This window comes from Colobus angolensis, unplaced genomic scaffold (assembly GCF_000951035.1).
Source record: "Colobus angolensis palliatus isolate OR3802 unplaced genomic scaffold, Cang.pa_1.0 Scaffold168, whole genome shotgun sequence".
NCBI classification, from domain to species: domain Eukaryota; kingdom Metazoa; phylum Chordata; class Mammalia; order Primates; family Cercopithecidae; genus Colobus; species Colobus angolensis.
The window spans coordinates 2,806,196-2,819,774 of NW_012114799.1; the positions used below are offsets into that span (position 1 = coordinate 2,806,196).

Below are 13,579 nucleotides of genomic sequence, written 5' to 3' on the forward strand. Positions count from 1 at the left end.
CCAGGCACAATAGTTCCTACATGTAAAACCAGCACTTTGGGAGGCCAAGGCAGGTGGAACACTTGAGGCCAGGAGGTTGAGACCAACCTAACCAACATGGCAAAACCCCATCTCTAGTAAAAATACAAAAAAATAGACAGATGTGGTGGCTCGCCTGTGTCCCAGCTACTTGGGAGGCTGAGGGAGGAACATCGCTTGAACCCAGAAGGTGGAGGTTGCAGTGAGCCAAGATTGTGCCCCTGGACTCCAGCCTGGGTGACAGAATGAGACTCTGTCTCAAAAAATAAATAAATAAATAAGTAAAAAAAATAAAATAAAGTACAATTCTTGATAACCCAAAAGACATTTTTATTTGACCTTTAAATATTCTATGGCAGGTGACTATTTTAGGAAAGACAGATACGGCTTCCCATTTGTGGAACAGTTAAATTTATATTAAGTTGAGTTTATCTTCTATGAGTAGGCCTCCCCTAGGTGGTGGAAGTAAAACTGAAGTAGGGTATACAGGAGAGAGGTTCAGCAGCCTAGGAGTTCATACACGTTCACAGGTACTAGTCGCTAATGAATGAAGACACTTCGCTCCACAGACAGCAGTGTTATCTATCCAGGTGCCAATATCATGATAACTTGGAGGCTGAACAGTACAATAATATTTAGAACATGCTTATTAAGGGGTGACTTAATAAACATTTATCTTAAGCAGAGGTTCTCCATACAGTACTTATGTGAGGCCGATTGTACTTACGCCCCTAATGTAAGTTCTCTTCTTCCTCTGCAGTAATACAAATCTGGCTGGGCACCTGACCACATTGCCCACAACTTTTGGAGTGAGGCATAGCTATGCCTAGCTAAGTTTGAACTGTCAGAACATGGTGTGATGTGTCACAACTTCTAGATTTGAGCATGTGACACCCTTGACCCTTCACAGTGGCAGGGAGGCAAGAAGGCATGGAGTAGCTGCCATGGACTCCCAGATGATGGCTATGCACAGAGGGTGGCAGTGTCACCCCACAAGCCCTAGTCATCTACTTCTGGACGCTAAAGTGAGAGACAAATAAACCTGTCTTTTTCAAATCTCTACAGTTTGGAGTTTTGCCATTACAGAAGCTTTGCAGGTATCCTGAGTTTCATTTCAGGGTTTCTAGAAATCCACACAACCAACCAGCATCATCTCCATCTCTTTACAGATTCCTGAAGTTATGCCATTGCAATTTAGATTCTTTGGTTTGTGATTTCCAGCCTATGATGAAATGCAAATATCTCAAGAAAGAGTAAAACTGTAAGCTCATAAGACATTAACTCCCTAACGTTTTCTTGATAATCAGAACCTTTACTCGGGATTCAATCAGAAAGAAAGGAAAATGCAAGTTACTTGAACATTTGGTGGATGGCTCCAACAGTAGGGGAACGGCCTCTTAAAACTAAAGGAGGCTAGAGACACAAAGAATACGGCAATAATCAACACCTGATTCACAGTGCGGCCACATGTGTCTGTCACCACAGAGATTGCAAAATATGAACCTACCTTACCCTAGCTGACTGGGAGTATACTATGACATAGAGAGGAAAAAACATACGCTGCGGCTAGCTTAATTTATCCGAGGACTCGTCCTCAGAGCTGGTGTTGTTTGAGATTCCTGGCCGGGCGCGGTGGCTCAAGCCTGTAATCCTAGCACTTTGGGAGGCCGAGACGGGCGGATCACGAGGTCAGGAGATCGAGACCATGCTGGCTAACATGGTGAAACCCCGTCTCTACTAAAAAGTACAAAAAACTAGCCGGGGCGTGGTGGCGGCACCTGTAGTCCCAGCTACTCGGGAGGCTGAGGCAGGAGAATGGCGGGAACCCGGGAGGCGGAGCTTGCAGTGAGCTGAGATCCGGCCACTGCACTCCAGCCTGGGCGACAGAGCGAGACTCCGTCTCAAAAAACAAAAACAAAACAGAAATTCCTGATGAGTAATACGTGCATTTTCTACATCTGGATGAGTCCCATTACCCAGGAAGGCTGCTGACACTATCTTGACCCAGTGAAAAAGCTCCATGATGGCAGGCACCTGAAAAGTCACTGGCTTTTGGCAATCTTTCTACTATATGATCTCCTCAAAAGTTGCATATGTTTAGAAAACACATCAATTTGTTTTCTTCAAAGCAAATATGCAGAAATAAAATTTTAAGAAAGGCACAGAAGTAAACGAGAGCTATGCCAAAGATGAAACCGAAAGTGCCTTCTGAAATACCAGCATAAACACCTTAAGTAAGAAAATTTCCAACGTAATGTGTTTTTAATCAGACACATCAATCTAAAGTTTCTGCAACATCTGCAAACTTGAATGCTTTTGTTAATGTGGCCAAAATGCCTTAAAATAATTGCATTAGGGTTTCTGGCATCACTTTATAATAAGTGGACAGTTAATTGTTGCTAAATTACAGCTGAATCTCTGCAGAATTGGATATTACATCCATATTAGGATCGAATGACTCCATCATGATTAATGATACTGCAGTGAATACCAAGAGAATTAAAATGATTAGGCACTAATTTTAAAATGTTGACATTTTCACACAATTTTAGAGTTATGTTTCAACAAAACTTTCCAATTAAACTTACTGCTCGTGGTTACTGAGTAAAATTCAGAGACAAATATTCCTTCAAAGATCAACTTTATTTGTGAGTAAACATTAAAATTAAAAAAACATTTTGTTGAACTATCCACCTTAGGTAACTAACAGCAGATGATGTGTCTTATACTCTAGTTATATTTAAATAATACAGTCATGTAATTAAAGATAGTTGGCCATAATTAAAATATTCATAACAATTTCCTTTCAAAACAACTTGTGCAATTCAGACTGCATATTTGTAGTAAGCTAGAAAAAAGAAATACATTATTAGTTTTAGAGAAGTAGATGCTTAATTATCAAGGGAGTTTCTGCAGATTTTAAAGAAATTACGAAGAGCACAAGCATAAATTGGTGTTTAATTGTTTCTGGAAGATGCTTAGGTTACAAAATATTTGAAAATGTTTCCCAGGAGACAACTTGGTAACAATTCATCAGACACAGACTTGGCAGTGTCATCGAAAAGTAATCATGTACCTAAAAATGGGCATTAAGCAGACATTCATGGAAAATGACTTATCTTTTACCCATGTTTTAGTATTATTGAATATTAGTTTCTAAGCACTGTATTGGGCAAGTTATCGTGGTTCTTTGAACTAGCTATTCTAAGTCCCGAGAGTAATTTTGCAAATGAATGAAAAATGCAAATAATTTAAGACAGTAAGCATATATAGAAAAAAAGCGCTGAGCTCATAATACTAAAACAGTAACAACTTCAAATTGTGTATTCATCTCTGATTTACTCAGTGATCTCCATGGACTTTGTTTTCTGCACCAGAATTTGATTATTTTTTTCCTAGAGTAGTTTCCCAGTTCAAAATCATATAAGGAAGATGAATGAGGTAATACTGAGAAAACATTGTGAGCTATTCAGAATAAAGCTAATTTATTTCCTCCTATGTTTATCACAGTGCTTAAAAACCCTGTCCTGATATTCTCAGGGTTTTTATTTTTATTTATTTATTTATTTATTTTTATTTTATTTTATTCTCAGAAACTCAAGTATACAATGAAGAGATATTTGAGCACATAATATTGGGGTCCCTGCCACTAACTAGCTGTTGATCTCTGCTACATTTGCCCCAAGTAGCTTCTAAAAACACAGGTGATTTCTCACATATCTTTATTTTTGTGTCCCCAAAAAGGCCTACCAAATGATCATTTAGACAGTTGTATAGTCTCAGAAAAACTCTTTTCAGGCTTTCAGAATTCTGGTGGTCTTCACCCCCCACTCCCCTATTGAAAAATCACAACTTTCTCCTTAACCAGCCCTCTTCATTGTTACCCCATCCTCTTTTCTTACATAATTTACTAGAATAGGGGTTGGCCAAGTATGGCCTGCAAATGGCCTGCAAGCCAAATACATATCTGCTGTCTGCTTTTATACATAAAGTTAAGCTGAAATGCAGCTCTTCTTTTCCCTATTGTCTCTGGCTACTTTTGCATTACAAAGTCAGTGACTATGACAATGACCCACGGACCACTAGCTCAGACCATTCACACTGGCCTTTTACAGGATTCTGTGGACTCCAGCATTGAATACGGGTTCTCAGTGCTTCTGTGCTGAGGATCTCCTCCTTCCCCTCTAAGGTGCAGTTGAAAACGTCTAAGACATAAGTTAACAGGGCAGATGAGAAATTACTCTTGGTGAACCATGGGGATATGTCAATAACTTCCTGCAAATAATCTACTTAAATAAGCATTTCAAGTTCAGCAAAACTCCCAAAGGGGAGTCCATAGAAAAGGTAAGCTATGATCAACCACTTGATCTGATAGCTGGAGTGGATTCCACCTTAATTAATCATTTTAGCTAGTGATTACTAATCACCTGATAATTACAGTTTATCCATTTTATTACTCTGAGATCTTTTGCTACTCTGCATCAAATATTTTCTGTACATTATTTCATTTGGTCCAAGCAATAATCATATGTAGTTGGTCCATTCTACAGATAATGAAACAGAAATTTAGAAGGACTTTGTTCAAGGATGGATGACTAGCAAAAAGCAGAACTGGGACTGAGCCCAGGACTCCAGAGTCCAGGCATGGTAGGGCAATGTCACCTAAGTCTTTTCCATTGCCTCTCACCATACGATGGGCGCTCAAATCAAAAAAGTAAAAGTTGGGTTGTAGCAACAGTGTAAGAAATTCTTTTTGGTTATAACAAACTTGGAAGAAGTATCTCATTTAAACTCCATATAAATTATATTCTCAAATGCAATTTCTCTTTTGATCAAATTAGGAGTAATACTTTTCATTTAAGCAGTTAAAATGAACTCTCTTCTGTGGCTTGGGAAAAAAAAACTTTCATCTCAAAATACTCCTTTACAATGGTTTTCCCAGTACAGATGTGAGATTATAGTTACGTTTTTAAAATATTTTATTGATGTTTGAATTTTTAAAAATATTTTTATCATATGAATGTTATAAAGAAACTGTGATTTACAAACATAAAATAATCATTTTCAATTCAATAAAAAAATACAAAAAATGAAGTCTGAGGCAGGTAGAAAGGCAGGTTCTTGATATCAAAGTAAGTTTCTGTATATAATTGAAAGACTGTTTCACCAAGTGTTCACATTCAGCTAGTGGAGTATGTTGAGCTAAGTGAGAAAGACTGTTAAGAAGTAATGATGTCTGACAGGATGTGCAACTGTAGAATGTGACGAACCTGACTCCATCATATAGTATCCAAATCAGTCACTAACATCCTCGACAACATGTGAGCCAGGCTCAGCAGAGCACTACCTGATTGTCAAAATTTGGGAGGGAAAAAAGAGTCTCTGGGGAAAAAAAAGTAGAAGATTAGAAAAGTGATTTTAAAAATTGTGTAAAAACTAAGCAAATAATGCAATGATCATAGGAGAAAGCATGAGGTCACTAAGAATGAAGTATAATACACTGATTCTCTTTCTTTCTTTCCTTCTCTCTCTCTCTCTCTTTCTTTTTTTGAGATGGAGTCTCCCTCTGTCACCCATGCTGGAGTGCAGTGGCTCTCTGCAACCTCTGCCTCCTGGGTTCAAGTGATTCTCCTGCCTCAGTCTCCCAAGTAGCTGGGACTACAGGCGTGTGCCACCACGCCTGGTTAATTTTTTGTATTTTTAGTACACACAGGGTTTCATCATGTTAGCCAGGATGGTCTCGATCTCCTGACCTCGTGATCCACCTGCCTCGGCCTCCCAAACTGCTGGGATTACAGGCACAAGCCACCATGCCTGGTCTGTCTTTCTTTCAATACGCTCTTTAGCCCAAGGAAGTGACATAGGTCAAAGCATCGGGGAAAGAAAAAGGGAACGAAGAAAACGTTTTGTTAATCAGCTTTCTGCAAATATTTTGTAAACTGCTATTTGTCCAAGATCACTCAGCTCTCTTTTAAGGATCCTTATTACAAAGTCCAGGTGCTTTGCTACATCTCCCTCCACTACTTCTTTACCTCTTCTGTCACCTCCACGATCATGCCTTTGGCTCTGGCATTGCTGACTGTATCATTCTTAACTGAGAGGTTAGACAACCATGTAAACAAACACATACAATGTACATAAACACAGTGGCTGCATGGGTTCTGTACACTAACAATAATAAGGGTCTGAAGCGGTAAAATTCAAGACTGAGCTCCCAGAGAGCTGGATTCAAGTTCCGACATTTCTGTGAACTCAAGAGGAGACTTTGGAAATGCCGCCTTCCCTCTTTGAGCTTCAACCTCCCCATCTGAAAAAATGATGAGTTTGAATCCAAGGATATTCCTTTCAGCTCTAATATTTTATCACCTAGCATATCTTCTACTTCACTCTATTTCTAGAGTGCTAAAAACTCATTTCTTTTCATTTTTCCCAGAGAGAAAGATGGATAGCTTTCCGTTAGCAATCTCATTACATAGTTTTACATATTTGTTGGTTATTATATTTTCCTTCCATCACTTTTCCACATGAATGAATGGTAGAAGTTATCTTCATCTTCAAAAGTTCTACTATTCTATCTTTTACTATTTTTCTTTACGGCTACTTTTTGAATACTATTTCCTGAAAGCTGTGTAGGACGGTGGTTAAGAATGAAGGCTCTGAATTTAGACTGCCTGGGTTTGAAGCCGCTTGCTCAAGGTAAAATTTCAGACCAGTTATTAATATGGTTAAATATTCTTGTTTATGAAATGAATATTATAATTGTGCCAAATTCTTCATCCCCTGAGAATTAAAAGAGAGAAAGCACTTTGAGTGCACACTGGATGCTGGACCCATAACTGGCATTATTTAAATGGAAGCTGTTGGCTGGGCTTGACTGCTTACACTTGTAATCTTAGCACTTTGGGAGGCCACAGTGAGACAACTACTTGAGTTCAGGAGATCTAGACCAGCCTGGTCAAAACAGCAAGACCCTGTCTCTATAAAGTTAAAAAATTGACTGGGGTTGGTGCCTCTACTTGGGAGGCTGAGGTAGGGGGATCTCGCTTGAGCCCCCAGGAGTTTGAGGCTGCAGTGAGCTATGGTCACACTACTGCACTCCAGTCTTGGCATCAGAGAGAGGTGCTGTGTCAATTAATCAATCAATCAATGAAAGCTGTTATTATTTTGGGTGGTGGTATTGGTTTTGGCTCCTCCTCATCCCCACAATGTCCAAGAGAACGAGTGCTTTAAATATAATTTAACCAAATGAGCACTAAAAAGGCAAAAGAGAAATAACTGTATGCTCTTAGGTAATCATGGTACTTTCTTTTCAACAATAAACTGAGGTGACTTTTTTTTTTTTTTAAAAAATCATGGCCTACACTCCTATCTTCAACTCACAGTGCCCTTAAAGAGTCTTTCCATATTTCTAGCCAAGAGTTGACCATCCCAAGTGGGGAGAAGGTTCTTACCTTCTTCACCTGAAACAAAATCATTAAAGAATGGGGAAAACTACAGATCTAAAAAAAGTCTAAGGAGTGATTTCTTATCAAGTAACAGAGAAATCAGCCAGCTCCAGCACCACCCCAAGTTGGACAAAGAACGCAGCGCCAAAGCTATGTGGCTACAAATCCACCAGAACTGCTGCCTGCTGAACTCCTAAATTTTGCCAAATGTTTAATTGCGCATCCTGGACTATGTCCTCCATCAGTGAACAGAAAACTGGAGATGTCATTGATGAGACCACAATTTCACCGTTTGATAAAGGAACTCAGTTTCTACATTTGGAATTGGTTACTTCATCCTGAGCAACCAAATTTCTTAATGAAGCCAGTCTGAAGTGTGGACTTCAGAATCTTGACTGTGCAAACTGTACATGGAAATGACATTGGTATCAGTAGTTTGCAAAAGGCAGCAGTGTGAATTGCCATGTTTTTCATTTATATCTCATGTTTTCTTTTTCTTCCTTAATTCCCTTCAGGGCATGAGCCCATGATCCATTATATTACTGTTCCAACCTACCCCTTGCCATGGCCTTTTTGTTTTATCTTCTTATGCAATAACAAAGGTATCCTTTTTCATCCACATATATCATTCCTAAACACTCAAAGATCATTTCACTCACTCTGGTGCTCCTTCAGCTGTTTCCTTTAGGACTATTAAGTGAATTTCATCAGACCTCAATGATTTCGACACATTCAATTATCGAGGTGTGCCTTAACCTGCTTTCTCCAGATGTGAACTCAACCACCTGCTCATTAAGTGTTACTGTATTAGCATTCTTTTGCTATTAACCTTCCTTGTGAAGGCTGAAGCAGAGGAGCTATTAAGGATTTCACAGCCTTCCTACCATGCGCCTGCTCACTTTCTCTCCCGCTAATAAGTAGCAGGCCTCCTCCTTTGGGGTAATTCTCTTCGGTCTTAAAAACATACGCAACTACTCTGTTTCACCTCATTTTCTAGGAAAAAAAATCACATTGCATCCATTTGCATCTTTTACTTCATACTTTTAGTCCTTCACATTTTTATTGTATCTTTAGATAAATTTCTTATCAATTACACCTAAAATACACTTATTTCCTCATTAAAATTGTTCATGAGCAAATGTATCCTCATAGGAGTTATTCTTTGTTTTAAACATTCAACCACTGAACACAGATGCTTAGAATTATTTCATCCTTGATTTTCTAAGGGACATTACTTTTTTATTTATTCGATGGTTTAGAAAGACAATAAATACATGGACATAATTACTGTCTTTCTCCTCTGGTTTTAGTTTGGAAAATTCTAATTGTTCTCATCTATAAGAAACAAAATACTTACTTGCACTCAAATCCATCCAATTGACTTTTTCACTTTACATGGGAGAATTTCCTCTCTCTACTCTTTTGAACTCTTTATTTCCCTCTATTCCTTTTCCTCTCAAAATTGGCCTTTGTCTGTTTTTGCCATTTTACTTGCATTAGTAGGGTCTTTATTCAAACAATTCAGCCAGACACAGCCCATCCACTGGGCATTCCACCACACTAAACAGTGGGATGACAGAATCTAAGAGGACCAGCTGGTTTCGACGACTGAATTCAGTGAGTGCCGAGTGGTGTTCAACATATGCCCTGACAGGCAAGGAACAAATGGGTAGAGGGTCTGAAGGAAGCATTTAAATAGCATCTCTTAAAAAAATGTTGCTGATGCTCAATTTAAACTATCTGCTTATATATTCTGGGATTAAAAGTTTTTAGTGTTTTTTTCCCCTTCCTAACATGTTTACATTGCGCTTTCACAGGCACAGAAATAAAACATAAAGCCTATTCACTGAAGCCAAAATATTACCATATGTGCTCTTCTCACCTACCCATCCTCCTTCTACCTAAATCCTTCTCTCCTTTGGAAGCTCTCTTCTCCTTTTATTAAAAAAGGAAAACTACAGGAAGCTGATTGTATTTGAGAAGACGAGCATCAAGTGCGGGCTATGCCAGGGGATACGTTTTAGTGGGAATGGAGAAAAGGATCATCCTACCACACCCTTTAGTAGGCATCAGGACCAGAAGCACCTGCTCAGTGGGCAATTATTTGGGGTGTATTTATAAGGCATCAGCCCAAATGCTAGTTCTCTCACTCTCCAGAAGGGAAATAAATGTTTACTTCTCATTCATGTAGATCCCAAGTAAAGGTCACCCTGTTTCCTAAAACATGCGAAGAGTGATATTTGAGTTAAGTCATTTCTAAGTAATGACTTTTTTCTTCTTGAATGCTGTTGGGAAGTGGTGAGGCAGAACTTGTGTGACTGTATAAACAGCAATTTTTAAAAATATGGTCAGACTAAACTATCGAAAGAGGGAACAGAGTTGTGGAAGCAGCTGCTTTGGAAGTTTGAAAAATTTTATTGACTCATAAAATGTTATAGTGAGAAAGAACCCAAGAGTTTATTTTAGAAATGAGGAAACCAAAACCCTAAAACATTAGGGAAATTATTGAAGGTCATTAAGCTCCTTATTCATCAGGCAGAATCAAAAGTGAAGGGCTGGCAAAAACCAGTCTTGTGGGTTTTCCAATGTACGGCATTGTCTCCCTTCTTTTCTAATGTGAATCTTTTCCATGACTTATCCTTATATGGGAGCAATTTTTAACCTGCCCCACCGATGCCTGCATCTAAAATAGTGTAGAGTTGTAAAAAAAAAAAAAGTCATTTTTACATCACCAAAACTTCTGAAACACTGAGTCAGAAGGGATCATCTAAATGTTCTTCTGCCTGCAGGTGAAGCTGGAGCAAATTCTCCATACTAGATAGACCCCGCAAAGTCCCTCAGGGTAGAAGGGACCACAGCTAGCTCCCACCCCCTCCTTGTCATCATCTACTCTTCATAATCTAAAAAGCCACCAATGGGCTCCAACTGGGTCTGTGGGTCATGACTGTGGCTGCATATCGAATCATGGTCTCTGCACTCACGAATTTTGTTTTGCATAAAAGCTGTATTACTGTAAAGTTGTAAGACATAGTACAATTCACATTTTGGAAATTTTAATTCTAGCTCAAAAGCAGCAGAGACCTCTATTTAAAGGAGACTTGCAATAAAACTACACAAAATGTAAATACATGTGTTAATTTAATGTTAGTAAATCCATATGTTCTTTTGCTGAATTATCATATTTAGAACTTGGTAAAATGTTGGCCCATCTGCATGGAGTGAAGAAAATGCCTTTGAATAACCTGATCAGCCATGGTAGCCAGCCCATGACAAGCACCTCCAAGCAGACACTTACTGAGAGCCACTATGAGGCAGGTGCTGTTTCCTGTTCCCTAGATACAGATATAAATAGATAGTGCCTCAGATGTGAGAAGCTGAAATCTGGTAGGGGAAATAAGACTTTTAAAAAATAAGTTAGGACTTCATCTAAATGGTTTTGTTGGGAATCATTTCACCATCTTCTTATTTCTGCCCATCTTGAAGGCATATTCCTCTAAGGTAGGAAATAACCTTTAAACATTATCTAGTCCATCTCACTGGCCCTAGGCAATAATAAGATTTAACCACTCTTGTCATTTGAAAAACTGAGCCTCTTCCAATAGTCTCTAATATTTAACCATTTTTACTGTTAAGATGTAGTTATATTACTTAGAGCCTAAACCTCTCATGCTATTTTTCAAGTTCCCTTCCCTTCTCTTATTGACTCTTTAGAGAAGACGATAAGCATTTAATAACTCTGCTAATTTAACTTGAAGATCATCTTAGTTTGCTGTTTTCTGTGATGCAGAGTTCTGATTTATAATTAACTAGGCAGTGTGCATAATTCTCTTCTGTGTCTGCCCTAATCAGAGAAGCCTGAATATTGTGCACAGCATTCAGAAATATCTGTCAAGACAACAGGCGTTCCAGATAAGGACTGATAAGCACTGAATAAGAGAGAAATGCGAGAGGACAGTATCCCCGATGCACATACCAGCATCCCAGGATAGTTCCTCTCTTTTTAATAAGATTCTTCCACAGAGTTCCTTGAGAGACTAAGAACCATGCTCCTACAGCTCCTTAACGCTTTCTCTTCATCAAATGCAGTCACTCGCACACTACAAGTCTTCAATCAACTTGAATGAATACATGAATGAATGAAAACAGAATTTCAACTTTCACTATTATAATGAACCCTATTAGCCTTTTCTTACATAAAAATTTCTTTAACATTCAAGGGACATCATGTTCTTGCCAATATTTTTAAAAACCTTAACTACAGTCACCATACTACATACTGGCTTTCCAGAACTTATTCATCCTTCATGAGTGAAACTTTGTACCCTCTGACCAACAGCTCTCCATTACTCTCACTCTCCAATCCCTGGCAACCACCATTCTACTCTGTGCTTCTATGAGTTCAACTATTTAAGACATAAAAGTAAGGTTATATAGTATATGTCTTTCTGTGTCTGGATTATTTCACTTAGTATAGAGTCCTCTAGGCTCATCCACATTGTCACAAGTGGCAGTATTTCCTTCTTTTGTAATAATATTCCATTGTGTCTGTGTGTATACACATATTTTCTCTATCCATTCTTACACTGTTAGAAATTTTGGTTGTTTCCATATCATGGTTATTGTGAATAAAGGGCCTATAAGAGTTATCTTCTCTATACTCTTTCTCCTTCTTCCACATCTTGTTAAGGTCTAACCATTCCCTCTTGGGCTAATTTGTGAAAGAAGCAACTCCACCAAGCTCTTCTTAAGATTATATAAAAACTTCCTACCCCGTACCATGAGGCCTCAAATTACACCACAATATAAGCTTCCTGAGTATCTTGGGATAAATGTGCTTTATAGAATTAAGATACCACTTACTTGATTATAATATGTCTTAGGGCTACATAGTCAGACCTTTGAACTCAGATCAGGTGATGCATGCTGTAGAATATAGAAACAAGATACTACAAAGCAGTCTGGAAATAACATGTACTACTGAAAAACAAAAATACTGTAAATTCATATAGTAAATCAAGGAATCAGCAACTTTCTACTACTAACTAAATCAGTAATGCTTTCTTCAAGAGAGTTAACGAGAATCATATTTCCCATGTGGCTTGCAAATGTAAAGAGATCTATTAAGACTGTCTGATAGTTACTGCCCAAGGATACAGGAAGCAGAATAGTAGGAAGTATTATACTCATGACATTGCTGTATTTTATCTATAATTTTTATAAGAACTTAAAAATCTAGGTTTCATTTCAGCATTACTTTGTGCTACAAAAAATATAGTAATTTAGAGCTTGATATTTTTTGAAAGCCTTTTCAAATAAACCATTCATTTGAATTCAAGTGATTAAGAGGATTAAAAGTATCAAGAACATATTTCATTAGGCATTTCTCAAAGGGATCAAGTTTTTCTGAATAAAAAAAAAAACCTATGTAAACCAAGAATTAAAACATTTCCACTCAAATATATTAGGGAAAGTTCCAAAATGAAGCACAGAAAAAATAATGGCAACATAAATTCAATTACTGTACCAAGTAATCGCAGAAACATGCAGAAACATGGGCATTCAAGTAAATAAATTATTCTGATTTTGCTCCTAGCTGACACAAATTACTCATTTCCTTGGACTTCATACAGAGCAAAGGAAGAAATGCAATCAAAGAGCAAAGCACATTACTCATCATCCGCCAGCCTTGCAGCAACAGAGGTTTCCGACGGTCCCTCCCTGCCACAGCCTTGCAGGAGATGTCTATAAGCCAGTCTAACACATGCTTAAATGTTCTCATTTACAGACTTGATTTCCTTTTGCGGATTCCTGCAAAAGTTCTCAGTGGTGGTATTGCAACTTGCAACCAATAGCAAAGTGCCTCTAGTTATTTGTTACTAATAAAGTCCTGAAGCTTTCAAATGACTTGCTTTAAAGAGCTGATTCTGGATTATTTCTAAAATCAGCAAGGGCAATAAAGCATTTACAACTAGTAGGGCCTGGCATCAACTCATCAGAAAGGATCCTGGCCTGAGAAGATGCTGCTGTCTCCGGTACTAGACGGTGGCGAGGTTCACAGTATCACAGAAGGAATTTGTTAGTGCAGGGGACGCTAGGGAGGAGGGAGAAGTAGGACA

The 13,579-nt window shown here is 38.3% G+C and overlaps 1 protein-coding gene across 1 annotated transcript in view; it reads right to left on the reverse strand.

Moving 5' to 3' along the window:
* The window catches only part of NCKAP5 (NCK-associated protein 5), an 846,875-nt gene that overhangs the window by 439,676 nt on the left and 393,620 nt on the right, over nucleotides 1–13,579 (reverse strand). The window lies entirely within an intron of this gene.